This window comes from Oncorhynchus clarkii, chromosome 9 (assembly GCF_045791955.1).
Source record: "Oncorhynchus clarkii lewisi isolate Uvic-CL-2024 chromosome 9, UVic_Ocla_1.0, whole genome shotgun sequence".
Classification (NCBI taxonomy): domain Eukaryota; kingdom Metazoa; phylum Chordata; class Actinopteri; order Salmoniformes; family Salmonidae; genus Oncorhynchus; species Oncorhynchus clarkii.
The window spans coordinates 26,280,063-26,292,868 of NC_092155.1; positions in this window are offsets into that span (position 1 = coordinate 26,280,063).

Below are 12,806 nucleotides of genomic sequence, written 5' to 3' on the forward strand. Positions count from 1 at the left end.
GTCAAGCTCGATGATGCAGAAGCCTTTGATGATTTTGCACTGTCTACCTACGCCTTTGGTAGGCATGCTTAGGTCCCTTGAAGGCCAGAACGTCTTCAAGCTCAGGCGCGGATCCCATGTCGACCGGCTCTTAAGAAAGATGCCACAGAACTACTGGTATGTCTTTGTAGTGTATTGCTTTACTCACAGCATTCTCAAGACAGGCACAGACCAAATATACACCATATCTGACCTGGCGGCCTGGTTGCAGAGGAAGTCCCAGGCTAAGCGTATTGTAAGCAGAGCTGTGGCCCTCTACGAATGTGTCACGCTCAAGCCCACTAAGAAAGACCAACGTGCCTCTTCTCGACCAAAGGAGAGATCCGCTTCGACCTACTTCAACTCAAGTGAAGATCCCAACTCTCAGGAGTCTGCATCATCCATTCCCCCTTCCAAGCCCAAGCCATACTGTCCTCATTGTGATAACAAAGAACACTACCTAAATGTTTGTCCCGAGTTCAAGAAGCTGAACACAGGAGAGATCATTGAGTGGATAAAGGACGGACAACTGTGTTGGAACGGTGGACAATCCCACAAACTCGATGCTTGTGTAACGAATCTCTTTGTCGTCTGAGGAGGAGTAGGAAATATCGGACCAATATGCAGCGTGGTAAGTGTTCGTCACAATTTATTTGACTGAACGCACAAAACAAAATAACAAAACAGTTCTGTAAAGTGACATACACTAAACAGAAAACCACTAGCCAGCAATCATAGTGGGAACACAGGCTACCTAAGTGTGGTTCTCAATCAGAGACAACGATTGACAGCTGCCTCTGATTGGGAACCATACCAGGCCAAAAGCAGAAAAACAAAACATAGAACAAAAACATTGAATGCCCACCCCAACTCACGCCCTGACCAAGTTAAAACAGAGACATAAAAAGGAACTAAGGTCAGGATGTGACAGTATCCCCCCCAAAGGTGTGGACTCCGGCCGCATAACCTAACCCCATAGGGGAGGGTCTGGGTGGGCATCTGTCCACGGTGGCGGTTTTGGCGCGGGACGTGGACCCCACTCCACCATAGTCTCGGCCCACTTAAGTGGCGCCTTTGGAGCGGTGACCCTCGCCGCCGACCTCGGACTGGGGACCCTTACAGCGGGCCCCGAATAGACGGGAGATTCCGGCGGCGCCGGACAAGCGGGAGACTCCGGCGCTGCCGGCATGAAGGGCGACTCCGGCAACGCCGGCGTGAAGGGCGACTCTGGCAGCGCCGGAGTGAAGGGCGATTCTGGCAGCGCCGGAGTGAAGGGTGACTCTGGCAGCTCCTGACTGATGGGTGGCTCTGGCAGCTCCTGACTGACGTGCGGCTCTGGCAGCTCCTGACTGACCGGCGGCTCTGGCAGCTCCTGACTGACGGGCGGCTCTGGCAGCGCTGGACAGGAGCGAGACTCTGGCAGCGTTGGACAGGAGGGAGACTCTGGAAGCGCTGGACAGGAGGGAGACTCTGGAAGCGCTGGACAGGTGGGAGCACCTGGAAGTGCTGGACAGGAGGGAGACTCTGGAAGCGCTGGACAGGAGGGAGCACCTGGAGGGAGGAGATGGAGAGATAGCCTGGTGCGTGGGGCTGCCACCGGAGGTCTGGTGCGTGGAGGAGGCACCGGATGGACCGGACCGTGAAGGCGCACTGGAGGTCTCGAGCACCGAGCCTGCACAACCTGTCCTGGCGGATACTCCCCGTAGCCCGGCAAGTGCGGCGGGGTGGAACAGACAGCACTGGGCTGTGCTGGCGAACCGGGGACACCGTGCGTAGGGCTGGTGCAATATAACCCGGACCGAGGAGACGCACTGAAGACCAGATGCGCTGAGCCGGCTTCATTGCTCCTGGCTCGATGCCCACTCTAGCCTGGCCAATTCGAGGAGCTGCGATGTAGCGCACCGGACTATGCCTGCGCACTGGAGACACCGTGCGCCTCACGGCATAACACGGTGTCTGCCCGGTCCACCTCTCGCCACGGTAAGCACGGGGAGTTGGCTCAGGTCTCCTACCTGACTTAGCCACACTCCCCGTATCCCCCCCCCCCCCCCCAATACATTTTTGGGGCTGCCTCTCGTCCCTGTTGCGCTGCCGTGCTAACTCCTCATAACGCCGCCGCTCGGCTTTGGCTGCCTCCAGCTCTTCCCTGGAGCGGCGATTTTCCCCAGCTTGTGCCCAGGGTCCCTTACCGTCCAAAATCTCCTGCCATGTCCAGCAATCCAGAACCCTCTGCTCCTGGTTACCACGCTGCTTGGTCCGGTTGTGGTGGGTAGTTCTGTAACGAATCTCTTCGTCATCTGAGGAGGAGTAGGAAATATCGGACCAATATGCAGCGTGGTAAGTGTTCGTCATAATTTATTTGAATGAACGCACAAAACAAAATAACAAAGTGAAATGGAAGAAACGAAACAGTTTTGTAATGAGACATACACTAAACAGAAAACAACTACGCACCAATCATAGTGGGAACACAGGCTACCTAAGTATGGTTCTCAATCAGAGACAACGATTGACAGCTGCCTGATTGGGAACCATACCAGGACAAAAGCAGAAATACAAAACATAGAACATAACATAAAACATAACATAAAACATAAATACAAAAACATTGTGAATGCCCACCCCAACTCACGCCCTGACCAAGCTAAAACAGAGACATAAAAAAGGAACTACGGTCAGGACGTGACAGCTTGCAACCTCAAATGACCCTGCAAGAAATGCAACAAGCTGCACCTAACAGTGCTTCGTGAATCCATCCAGCAAGACCAGAAAGTTCTACTACACAATGGAGATGGAGCCATGGAGACATACGCCGTGCTCAACGATGGCTCAGAGGAAAGCATTGGCCTGCCACAAGTTGTGTTACAACTGAACCTCACTACTGAACCTGAGAGACTCACCCTCAAAACTGTTTGCCAAGATGTTGTACAAGGTGCCTTAGTGATGTTTCCCCTCTGCTCGAACCCTCCAAGAAGTATCAGATGCGTCAGGCATCCACCGCCGACAACTTAGGCCTTACCAAACACTCCGATTCAATTGCAGCTCTCCAAAGGCATCACAACCACCTCTGGAACCTGCCCAACCTCTGCTGCTGATCGGTATCGTACATGCCTCACATACTGATAACTTTACAGCCAGTATGTGAAGGCCCATCAGGTGGACCCATCGTTGTCTTTACAAGGCCCCACCACAGTCCCGCCTGCTCTTGAGCTCTTCAGAAATATGGTATTCCCCAAACAAAGGTGTATTTCCCCCAACAATGGCCAACAATGATCTCTGATGAGCTGGAGCCCATTAACAGCAAACTGAAGGAATCAGCCTTCCATGGACCTGTGTCCGTTAGTTCCAGTCCTCAGTTTCCAAACATCAGCAGGTTCACCAAATATAAAGTCCTCATGTAGGCAACAACCCGTCAATAGTTAAATCGGCGTTATTAAAGCATTTATGTATCTCGTTTTTATGCTAGCTCTGTAGCATTGTTACATTTTTGCCTTTCATTGTTAGCTGCCTAGTCTTGTTGTAGCTAGATACCTGTATTTTTGTATCAGTGTTAGCTGCCTAGTCTTGTTGTAGCTAGATACCTGTATTTTTGTATCAGTCACTGTATTAACATAACAGATGAAAGCTGTATCTTGTTATTGTTATTGCTAAATTAATATTTGCCTTCCTAGTATTGATGCCATTGTATTCATGTTTATTATTTCCAGATCACATCGTGTTCGGATAAATGGATAGGTTACTGAATGATCATAACTGAGTGATAATGGCACAGAAGTTTGAACTTTTATTAATCTACGATCAACATTAAAGAACCCTAAACTGAGGTACTGTCTCTCTCAAAGTCTCTCTAATAGGAGTACAATCTCCAGATCTCTGCCTACTCAAATCAGTGTAATAATCTCATAGGCTTCATCCTCTTCAACATTAATGAATATAGAATATTGACAATGTATTAACATTTCAAAACATAGTTTATTCCCCAGTTGAATAACAGGTTTAGAGTCATGCCTGAGGCACTATGTGTAACTGTCTTCAAAATGTCAATTGCAAGTTAATATTAGCTAACGTTAATTTGGTGCTGACATTTCCCTTCAAATGGCCTATAAGTCTTTGACTGTCTTTCTATTTGAGCGAGAGTAAAAAAAAACATAATTTCAGAGGACATAATTTTGGAAATATGACTGTTTCAATGAACACACCGTTTGGGGAATGGGAGGAGCAGCCTACACTCAAAGGAATATAGTATAATAAACCTAACAAATCACCTCAGAAGGAGATATATTGTAATTTATTTACTGTAGTCCCATGGGCACCGATATCAACAACAAACGATGTGTAGGTAATGATGAATTACCAAGCCTTATGATCAAAGCTGGACTTTCAAAAGGATTTCATTACGAGGCACCCTTCCTCTAGTGGCATTGTTGCAGCTCTGGTCTTTCTCATGCCTATCTGGGTTTGATTTTAGCCCTGGACCCACAGGATACGTCTCCCAAGGCATTAGCATTCCCAGCAGTCCCCCAGCAATATTTCAACTCACATTAGTTTAAACTGACGTGCTGCTTAAACTACAGTACATGGGGTCTGAAACAAGCACCTCTTGCTAACCACAAACATATTATGTAAGACATAGTGGAGGGGCCCCAACGCCTTTTTCATCTATCCAACACCATGTTTCATATTCCTCAACACTATAACGTTACTCCTCTTAGGCATGAACATGCCAATTCCATTTAAGCCTTTTCTAATACTCCCACTTTTGTTCGTTTACAATAGGTTAAAAGTGTAATGATTGGCAGAACATCCTCAAATTGAAACTCAAGGCCCGTAGTGACCCTATTCAAACACAAGTCATTGTACAGTACAGTAACTCAAAAAATTGTCACACCTTGTAATCTAGATGAAGAAGTGTTACCGGCCTCCAGGTCGTGTTTAATTCAAACTGGTCATCAGCCCCCTGTTGGCTGTACCTACACCACTTTTTCCATTTCCTGTCCTCAAAGAACCAACTTCCTATTTTGTTCTCTTTGATGTGAGCTGTTGGATTGTGGGAACTGACCAGCATCAGTGTTATTCTGCGACCCATTAAGAGAGCAGGGGACACTCTCTCCCAGAACTCTGCCTGCAGTGACAATTAGTAGTAATTGCAGTGTGGGTGAAAGCTTTGAAGACACAGTTTATCTTAAGACTCTCTGGCACTGATGACTTTAAGGACCCCTTTCACTTGTCATTAGCAATAAAGAATAACATTCATATTTATAAGGCAGATCCCTACATTAAGTACAAAGGGTAAATAGCTAATGCTAACTAGTTGTTTTTTTAAACACTCCCATGGCTTAGTCATAGTGTTATAACATGTATTTAGATAATTCATGCTAATGAACATAAAGTGGACTTGCAGGCATATTGCCATTGGCTATTGTCATCTAAAGGACAGACTAATAATGTCCAATATAGGATTTAATGATGTATTTACAGGGTAATTCATAAACAATTTGATGATATAATATTTCAGTGCCAAACCAAGAGGGAAATAACTAGAGTTAGCTTGCATGGTGAAAGCAATGGTAGAAGTTTGCACAGCTACCGAAATGGGTCACCCCACATGAAATACATTACCTTTGTGGAGACCTGGGCCTCCATTAGGACTACTGTTTGATCTCAATGGCACAAATTGATCCAAGGTGATGAAATTGTTAAGTAATTATGATTAATGATGACAAGTGGGCAAAATAATTTGTTATGTTACATTCCCTTTGATTAAGTATTCTTGTTTTTGCATATAATCTGTTTTGGAATGTAATGAATTATAATGATGTATTATGATGAATTGCAGTACATCCAAAAAAAATGCATAGTACAGTAATCTAAAAAGAGTTTTAACTTTTAAATGTAACGTAGGTAAAATGACATGCGACAATACATGGCCACACAATTCAGGAGCAGCTAGTGCTGTGATATGAATGTGTTATAGCACAGTATAGCGTAACACTAGAGGAGTGATACAAATTAATATTGCACTTTAATACATTAATAATTATTCAAGTCACATGATCCTACAAATGCGGGAGAGGCAAAACGAAACCATGTTGCCCAGTAGCCTGGCGCCCAACCATGACCAAGCTCACCTCACCTCCACTGTGTACAGAAGTAGTTATTAACATGATTAGTAATGCCATGACACCTCCATAGACAATAGAACAAACCGACAAAAATAACATTTTATTTTTCGATTCATAGAGAACATCAAACCGTTATAAAGAATTCATCATGGGCCCCTCAGATCCTCAAAAAGTCCTACAGCTGCACCATTGAGAGCATCTTGACTGGCTGCATCACCGCTTGGTATGGCAATTGCTTGGCATTATCAGGGATCAAGGTAAGACCAAGATGCAGACTGTCGAAGTAACACTGTTTAATGTAGCAAACAGGGGCAGACAAAGACAGGTCAAGGCAGGCAGGGGTCTAAAATCCAGGGGTGGAGCAAAGGTACAGGACGGCAGGTAGGCTCAGGGTCAGGCAGAGAGGTCAGGCGGGCGGGTACAGGGTCAGGACAGGCAAAAGTCAAAACCGGGAGGACGAGCAAAGAGGGGCTGGGAAACGATAGAAGCTGACAGGAAAAACGCTGGTAAGCTTGAACGAACAAGACAAACTGGCAACAAACAGACAGAGAACACAGGTATAAATACACAGGGGATAAGAGGGAAGATGGGCAACACCTGGAGGGGGGTGGAGACAAGCACAAGGACAGGCGAAACAGATCAGGGTGTGACAGTACCCCCCCCCTCTAGGGACGCCACCTGGCATTCCACCTGGGCGGAAACCTGGTTGACTGGGGTGCCGGCGGTGAAAGTCGGCGATGAGGGCCGGTTCCAAGATGTCTTTAGCGGGAACCCAGCACCTCTCCTCCAGGCCATAACTTTCCCATTCAACCAGGTACTGGAAACCCCTGCCCCGTGGTCGAACCCTCAGGAGGCATCTCACTGTGTATGCTGGCTGGCCCTTGACCCTGGGGGAGGGATGGGCCTAGAAACAGAAGACAAGGGGCAGTCAGACATGGTTTTGACTCTAGACACAGAAAATGTAGAAATAATACAGAGTGTACAGGGCAACAGAGGATGAACAGCAGAGGGGCTAATGATCTTGGCGAGGGGGGGGGACAGGTCTCTGCTTCCGGGGGTGTGGCCCTATTGCGACGTGCCAGTGCCTCAGACTTGACCTTCTCGGATACCGGTCGGTGCTGCAGAAGCGAAGTGGCCCGGGCCTTGCTGAACCCCTCCCGGAGGTCCTGGTACTCTGCGGAGCTGACAGAGAGGTCCGGGGCAATTTCCAAGTCCCCAGGAGACGTCCCTGGGCAGGCGGAGCTGACTTCAGGCAATGAGTATGGCAGGATGGGCTCCAGCCTACGATGGCACCAGTAGCCCAGTCAATGGAGGGATTGTGTCGCTGCAGCCAAGAGAATACCAATACCACAGGGGCCTGCGGAGACTAAACCAGCAGGAATTGGATAGCCTCGCTGAGCTTCCCCGACATTCGTAGGCTGACGGGGGTGGTTTGGTGGGTGACCCGGCCTATAGAGTGCCCGTCCAGCACACTAACTGGGGCTCGATGCCCACTCTAGCCCGGCCGATACGAGGAGCTGGGATGTACCGCACCGGGCTATGCACATGCACCGGGGACACTGTGCGCCTCACGGCATAACACTGTGCCTGCCCGGTCCCTCTCTCTCTCCGGTAAGCACGGGAAGTTGGCGCAAGTCTCCTACCTGCCTTTGCCACACTCCCCGTGTGCCACCCCCCAATAAATTTTGGGGCTGCCTCTCAGGCTTCCAGCCGCGCTGCCGTGCTGCCTCCTCATACCACCGCCTCTCGGCTTTCGCTGCCTCCAGCTCAGCCTTGGGGCGGCGATATTCTCCAGCCTGTGCCCAGGGTCCCTTGCCATCCAGAATCTCCTCCCATGTCCAGGAGTCCTGCGATCGCTGCTTCTGCTGCTGCTGCCTGTTACCACGCTGCTTGGTCCTTTTGTGGTGGGTGTTTCTGTAACGTATCTCATCCTCCTCTTCTGAGGAGGATTAGCGAGTCCATAATGTCCATAATGTTTAATAAAAACAACAGAACACTGGAACAAAACAAAATAACGTGCATCAACGAAACAGTCCCGTGTGGCGACAAACACTGACACGGAAGACAAACACCCACCAAACACAGTTGGAAAAAAGGCTACCTAAGTATGATTCTCAATCAGAGACAACTAACGACACCTGCCTCTGATTGAGAACCATACTAGGCCGAACACAGAAACCAACATAGAAAAACAAACATAGACTGCCCACCCCAACTCACGCCCTGACTATACTAAACAAAGCCAAAATAAAGGAACTAAGGTCAGAACGTGACATAATGACGGGGGAAGGGGGAGGCTTGCAAGCCGAAGAACACCACCCCAACCGTGAAGCACTGGGGTGGCAGCATCATGTTGTGGGGGTGCTTTGCTGCAGGAAGGACTGGTGCACTACACAAACTAGATGGCATCATGAGGAAGCAAAATTATGTGGATATATTGAAGCAACATCTCAAGACATCAGTCAGGAAGTTAAAGCTTGGTCGCAAATGGGTCTTCCAAATGGACAATGACCCCAAGCATACTTCCAAAGTTGTGGCAAAATGGCAAAAAAAGGACAACAAAGTCAAGGTATTGAAGTGGCCATCACAAAACCTTGACCTCAAATCTATCGAAAATGTATGGGCAGAACTGAAAAAGTGTGTGTAAGCAAGGAGGCCTACAAACCTGACTCAGTTACACCAGCTCTGTCAGGAGGAATGGGCCAAAATTCACCCAACTTATTGTGAGAAGCTTGTGGAAGGCTGCCCAAAATGTTTGACCCAAGTTAAACAATTTGAAGGCAACGCTACCAAATACTAATTGAGTGTATGTAAACTTCTGACCTACTGGGAATGTGATGAAAGAAATAAAAGCTTAAATAAATAATTCTCTCAACTATTATTCTGACATTTCACATTCTTAAAATAAAGTGGTGATCGTAACTGACCTAAGACAGGAAAATGTTACTAGGATTGAATATCAGGAATTGTGAAAAACTGAGTTGAAATGTATTTGGCTAAGGTGTATGTAAACTTCCGACTTCAGCTGTACATATCTACCTGAATTACCTCATACCCCTACACATCGACTCGGTACTGGTACCCTGTGTATGTAGCCAAATTATCGTTACTCATTGTGTATTTGTTCCTAGTGTTATTATTTTTCTAAAATGTCTTTTTTTCTCTCTCCACATTGTTGGGAAGGGTCCCTAAGTAATAGTTTCACTGTTACTCTATACCTGTTGTTCATGAAGCATGTGACAACTAAAATTTGATTTGAAGAATCATACCATTTCAAAGTGGTTCCCCAGACCTCATGTATGCAGTCTAATAACATTCCCAAATGTGAGTGTGACATAGAGTGATATTCAACTTCTCATCCTCTTACAGAGGTGCTGTCACAGTGACTAGTGTAGCTTTCTAGTATCCTTACCATGATAGAAACCTGTCTAAAGACAAACGGGATGCCCTGAATGAAGTGCTCTACTCTCCCACAGAGCCTTACTGTTTGCCCCAGATATTCTATCCACAACAGCCTCAATTGAGCAAGGCAGATTTACATCAGCGGGGCATCTGTATGACTCACTGGCTAGAAAAACTCTCTAAATAAAGAATCAAAACAATCTTCTCCCGTTTCACTTAGTGCACCTTTTCTTCCCTTCCCTGTTGCAAGGGGGATGACCAAAAGCATTTTGTGTGCAAGCATGCGCTTCAGTGCCCCCAGAGCACGGAATGGAATCGTGTTCCACTTTAAAAACGTTAATTGTACATTTTTAATGACGCGGCTGATGGCTTAAGTGTGAGTGAGTAGCACTTACAAGGGGAGCTGTAACATTCCAGCAAACTTTCTCCCTGCCTTCAGTCACTCCTGATGGATGAAATAATTTGTCCTGGTGAATGAAGAATACAACTGTGGCTGTCCGTTGAGGACAAATTCTGATGAACTCCTGTTGCAATGAATGATTTTAATCGTCTGTTCACACTTGGACTTCAATAACTTTTAGTACATACGTGGTCCTTTCCCAACTATGATACATGTATTCAAGAATACTACATGTAAATGAGTGTAATTTGCAAAGGTTTGACCTCCTTGTTTGAACTCCTTGTTTGCTGGATACGTATTTTTGCATCACACATGAGTTGGCTTGCATTGAATGTGTTGCAGCGGCATGGGAGTCTCCTCAATTTCATGACTGATAACCACTACGATGGGATTATCTATTTTTATTCTCAAACAGTAACCTAGTGTCCGGGATGGTAAACCTTGGCATGGTGCAGTTTATAGGCCTGCTGTATATCAAATTACAACTACAGTGAACCCTCTTGTTGCACCCTGACATTGGTACGAAGGGAGCAGGCGGTTAAACCACTAATCTACGTCCGAAGAGGATTTTTGGCACATTAATTCATTTTACTAGCAACATGTGAATGCAGTACATAGTATGCAGTTGGGGGGGGCATGTTCCCATAGCGATCCTCATGTGCTCTGTTAAGTCCTTAGAATTCCTTGTCTGAAATGCATTTTCATCAGATTAGGCTCATTGGCCTTATATGGCGGACACATGTTATGTACTCACTATATACAATGTTCAGAATGAAAGAATGTGTAAAGCGTTACATACACTACATGACCAAAAGTATGTGGACACCTGTTCGTCAAACATCTCATTCCAAAATCATGGGAATGAATGTGGAATTGGTTCCCCATTTGCTGCTATAACAGACTCCACTCTTCTGGGAAGGCTTTCCATTAGATGTTGGAACATTGCTGCTGGGACTTGTTTCCCTTCAGCTACAAGAACATTAGTGAAGTCGGGCACTGATGTTGGGTGATTAGGACTGGCTCGCAGTCAGCGTTTCAATTCATCCAAAAGGTGTTTGATGGGGATGAGGTCGGGGCTCTGTACAGGCCAGTCAAGTTCTTCCACACCGATCTCTCAAACCATTTCTGTATGGACCTCGCTTTGTGCATGAGGGCATTGCCATGCTAAAACAGGAAAGGGCCTTCCCCAAACTGTTGCCACAAAGTTGGAAGCAGAGAATCATCTAGAATGTATGCTGTAGCGTTAAGATTTCCCTTCAATGGAACTAAGGGGCCTCGCCCGAACCATGAAAAACAGCCCCTGACCATTATTTCTCCTCCACCACACTTTACAATTGGCACTCTGCATTGGGGCAGGTAGCGTTCTCCTGGCATCCGCCAAACCCAGATTTGTCCATCAGACTGCCAGATGGTGACGCGTGATTCATCACTTCAGAGAACGCGTTTCCACTGCCCCAGAGTCCAATGGTGGCGAGCTTTACACCACTTCAGCCGACGCTTGCCATGGCGCATGATGATCATAGGCTTGTGTGCGGCTGCTCGGCCATGAAACCCATTTCATGAAGCTCCTGACGAATAGTTCTTGTGCTGACGTTGTTTCCAGAGGCAGTTTGGAACTCGGTAGTGAGTTTTGCAACCGAGGACAAACCATTTTTACGCACTACGTGCTTCAGCACTCGGTAGTCCCGTTCTGTGATCTTGTGTTTTCTGCCACTTCGCAGCTGAGCCATTATTGCTTGTAGACGTTTCCACTTCACAATAACAGTCCTTACAGTTGACCATTCTACTGCCAATGTTTGTCTATGGAGATTGCATGACTGTGTGCTCGGTTTTAGAAACCTGTCAGCAACGGGTGTGGCTGAAATTGCCACATCCACTCATTTGAAGGGGTGTCCACATACTTTTGTATATATAGTGTACCATTATATTCCATTTCCAATGAGCAGCCCTTTACACTAGCTGTCAAGTGTTGAAACGGGAAGTTAAAAGTGTCTCAGATGTGAGCTAAGCGGTTTAGCGCACAGACAAACTATGTTTTTTTTTAAGGTAATTAGCTTCTGCTCATTGCTGTCATATCCATAAGTGCAGTTGCTCTTGAAAAAATGGGACAAGAAAACAAGAGCTCAGGCATCCCTCTGGGTCAGTGCCCACCAAGGCCTGGATTACAGCACCAAAGGAACCCTGGGAAGCGTATATTGATTTGACCTGACACTTGCTGCCACATTTAGCCTAGCCGCAGCCTGACTCGCAAAGGCTTCAAGCAGTTATCTGCCACATCCTCCGCTATCTTTTAAGAGCATTGAGAAATTACCTCACGCCGTAGAAGATTTATCATCACATAATTATCTCAGTGCACCTAACGGCAGATCGGTTTTGACTACTAATACGAGCTTAAAGTTCATGTGCAGAGGATTACGCTTAATTAACTTGTTAGCTTGTACACGCTATGATGAGCATTACATTTTTTTATTTTACCACGTTTATAATAGAAATTGTCCAGGCTCGGTGCTTGTGTGTTATGTTATACCTTCATAACAACTGCAGGGTGGCATGGGCAACAGTTTAGAATTAGATATTGCTTTGACAAGTACAGCAATTATGTGTCAAAGTGACAGGCGTTTGGAGTGTCTTAAAGGTGCTGTCTGTAACATTCAACAATCATGTCAACTTCTCTTTGGTTTTTGAAGAATATTACTTAAAAATGCCTGAAATAGCTTAGGGCTACTTTTTTGTCTCATCACAGCAGGGATGTGAAATATCGTTAACTCATTTATATTCCCGAAAACAAGAAGCAAGAGTGAATCTGGAAGACACTGCTGCTTACACAAATGTGCACATGAAAGTTTTTGCAAGGTTTTGCAATT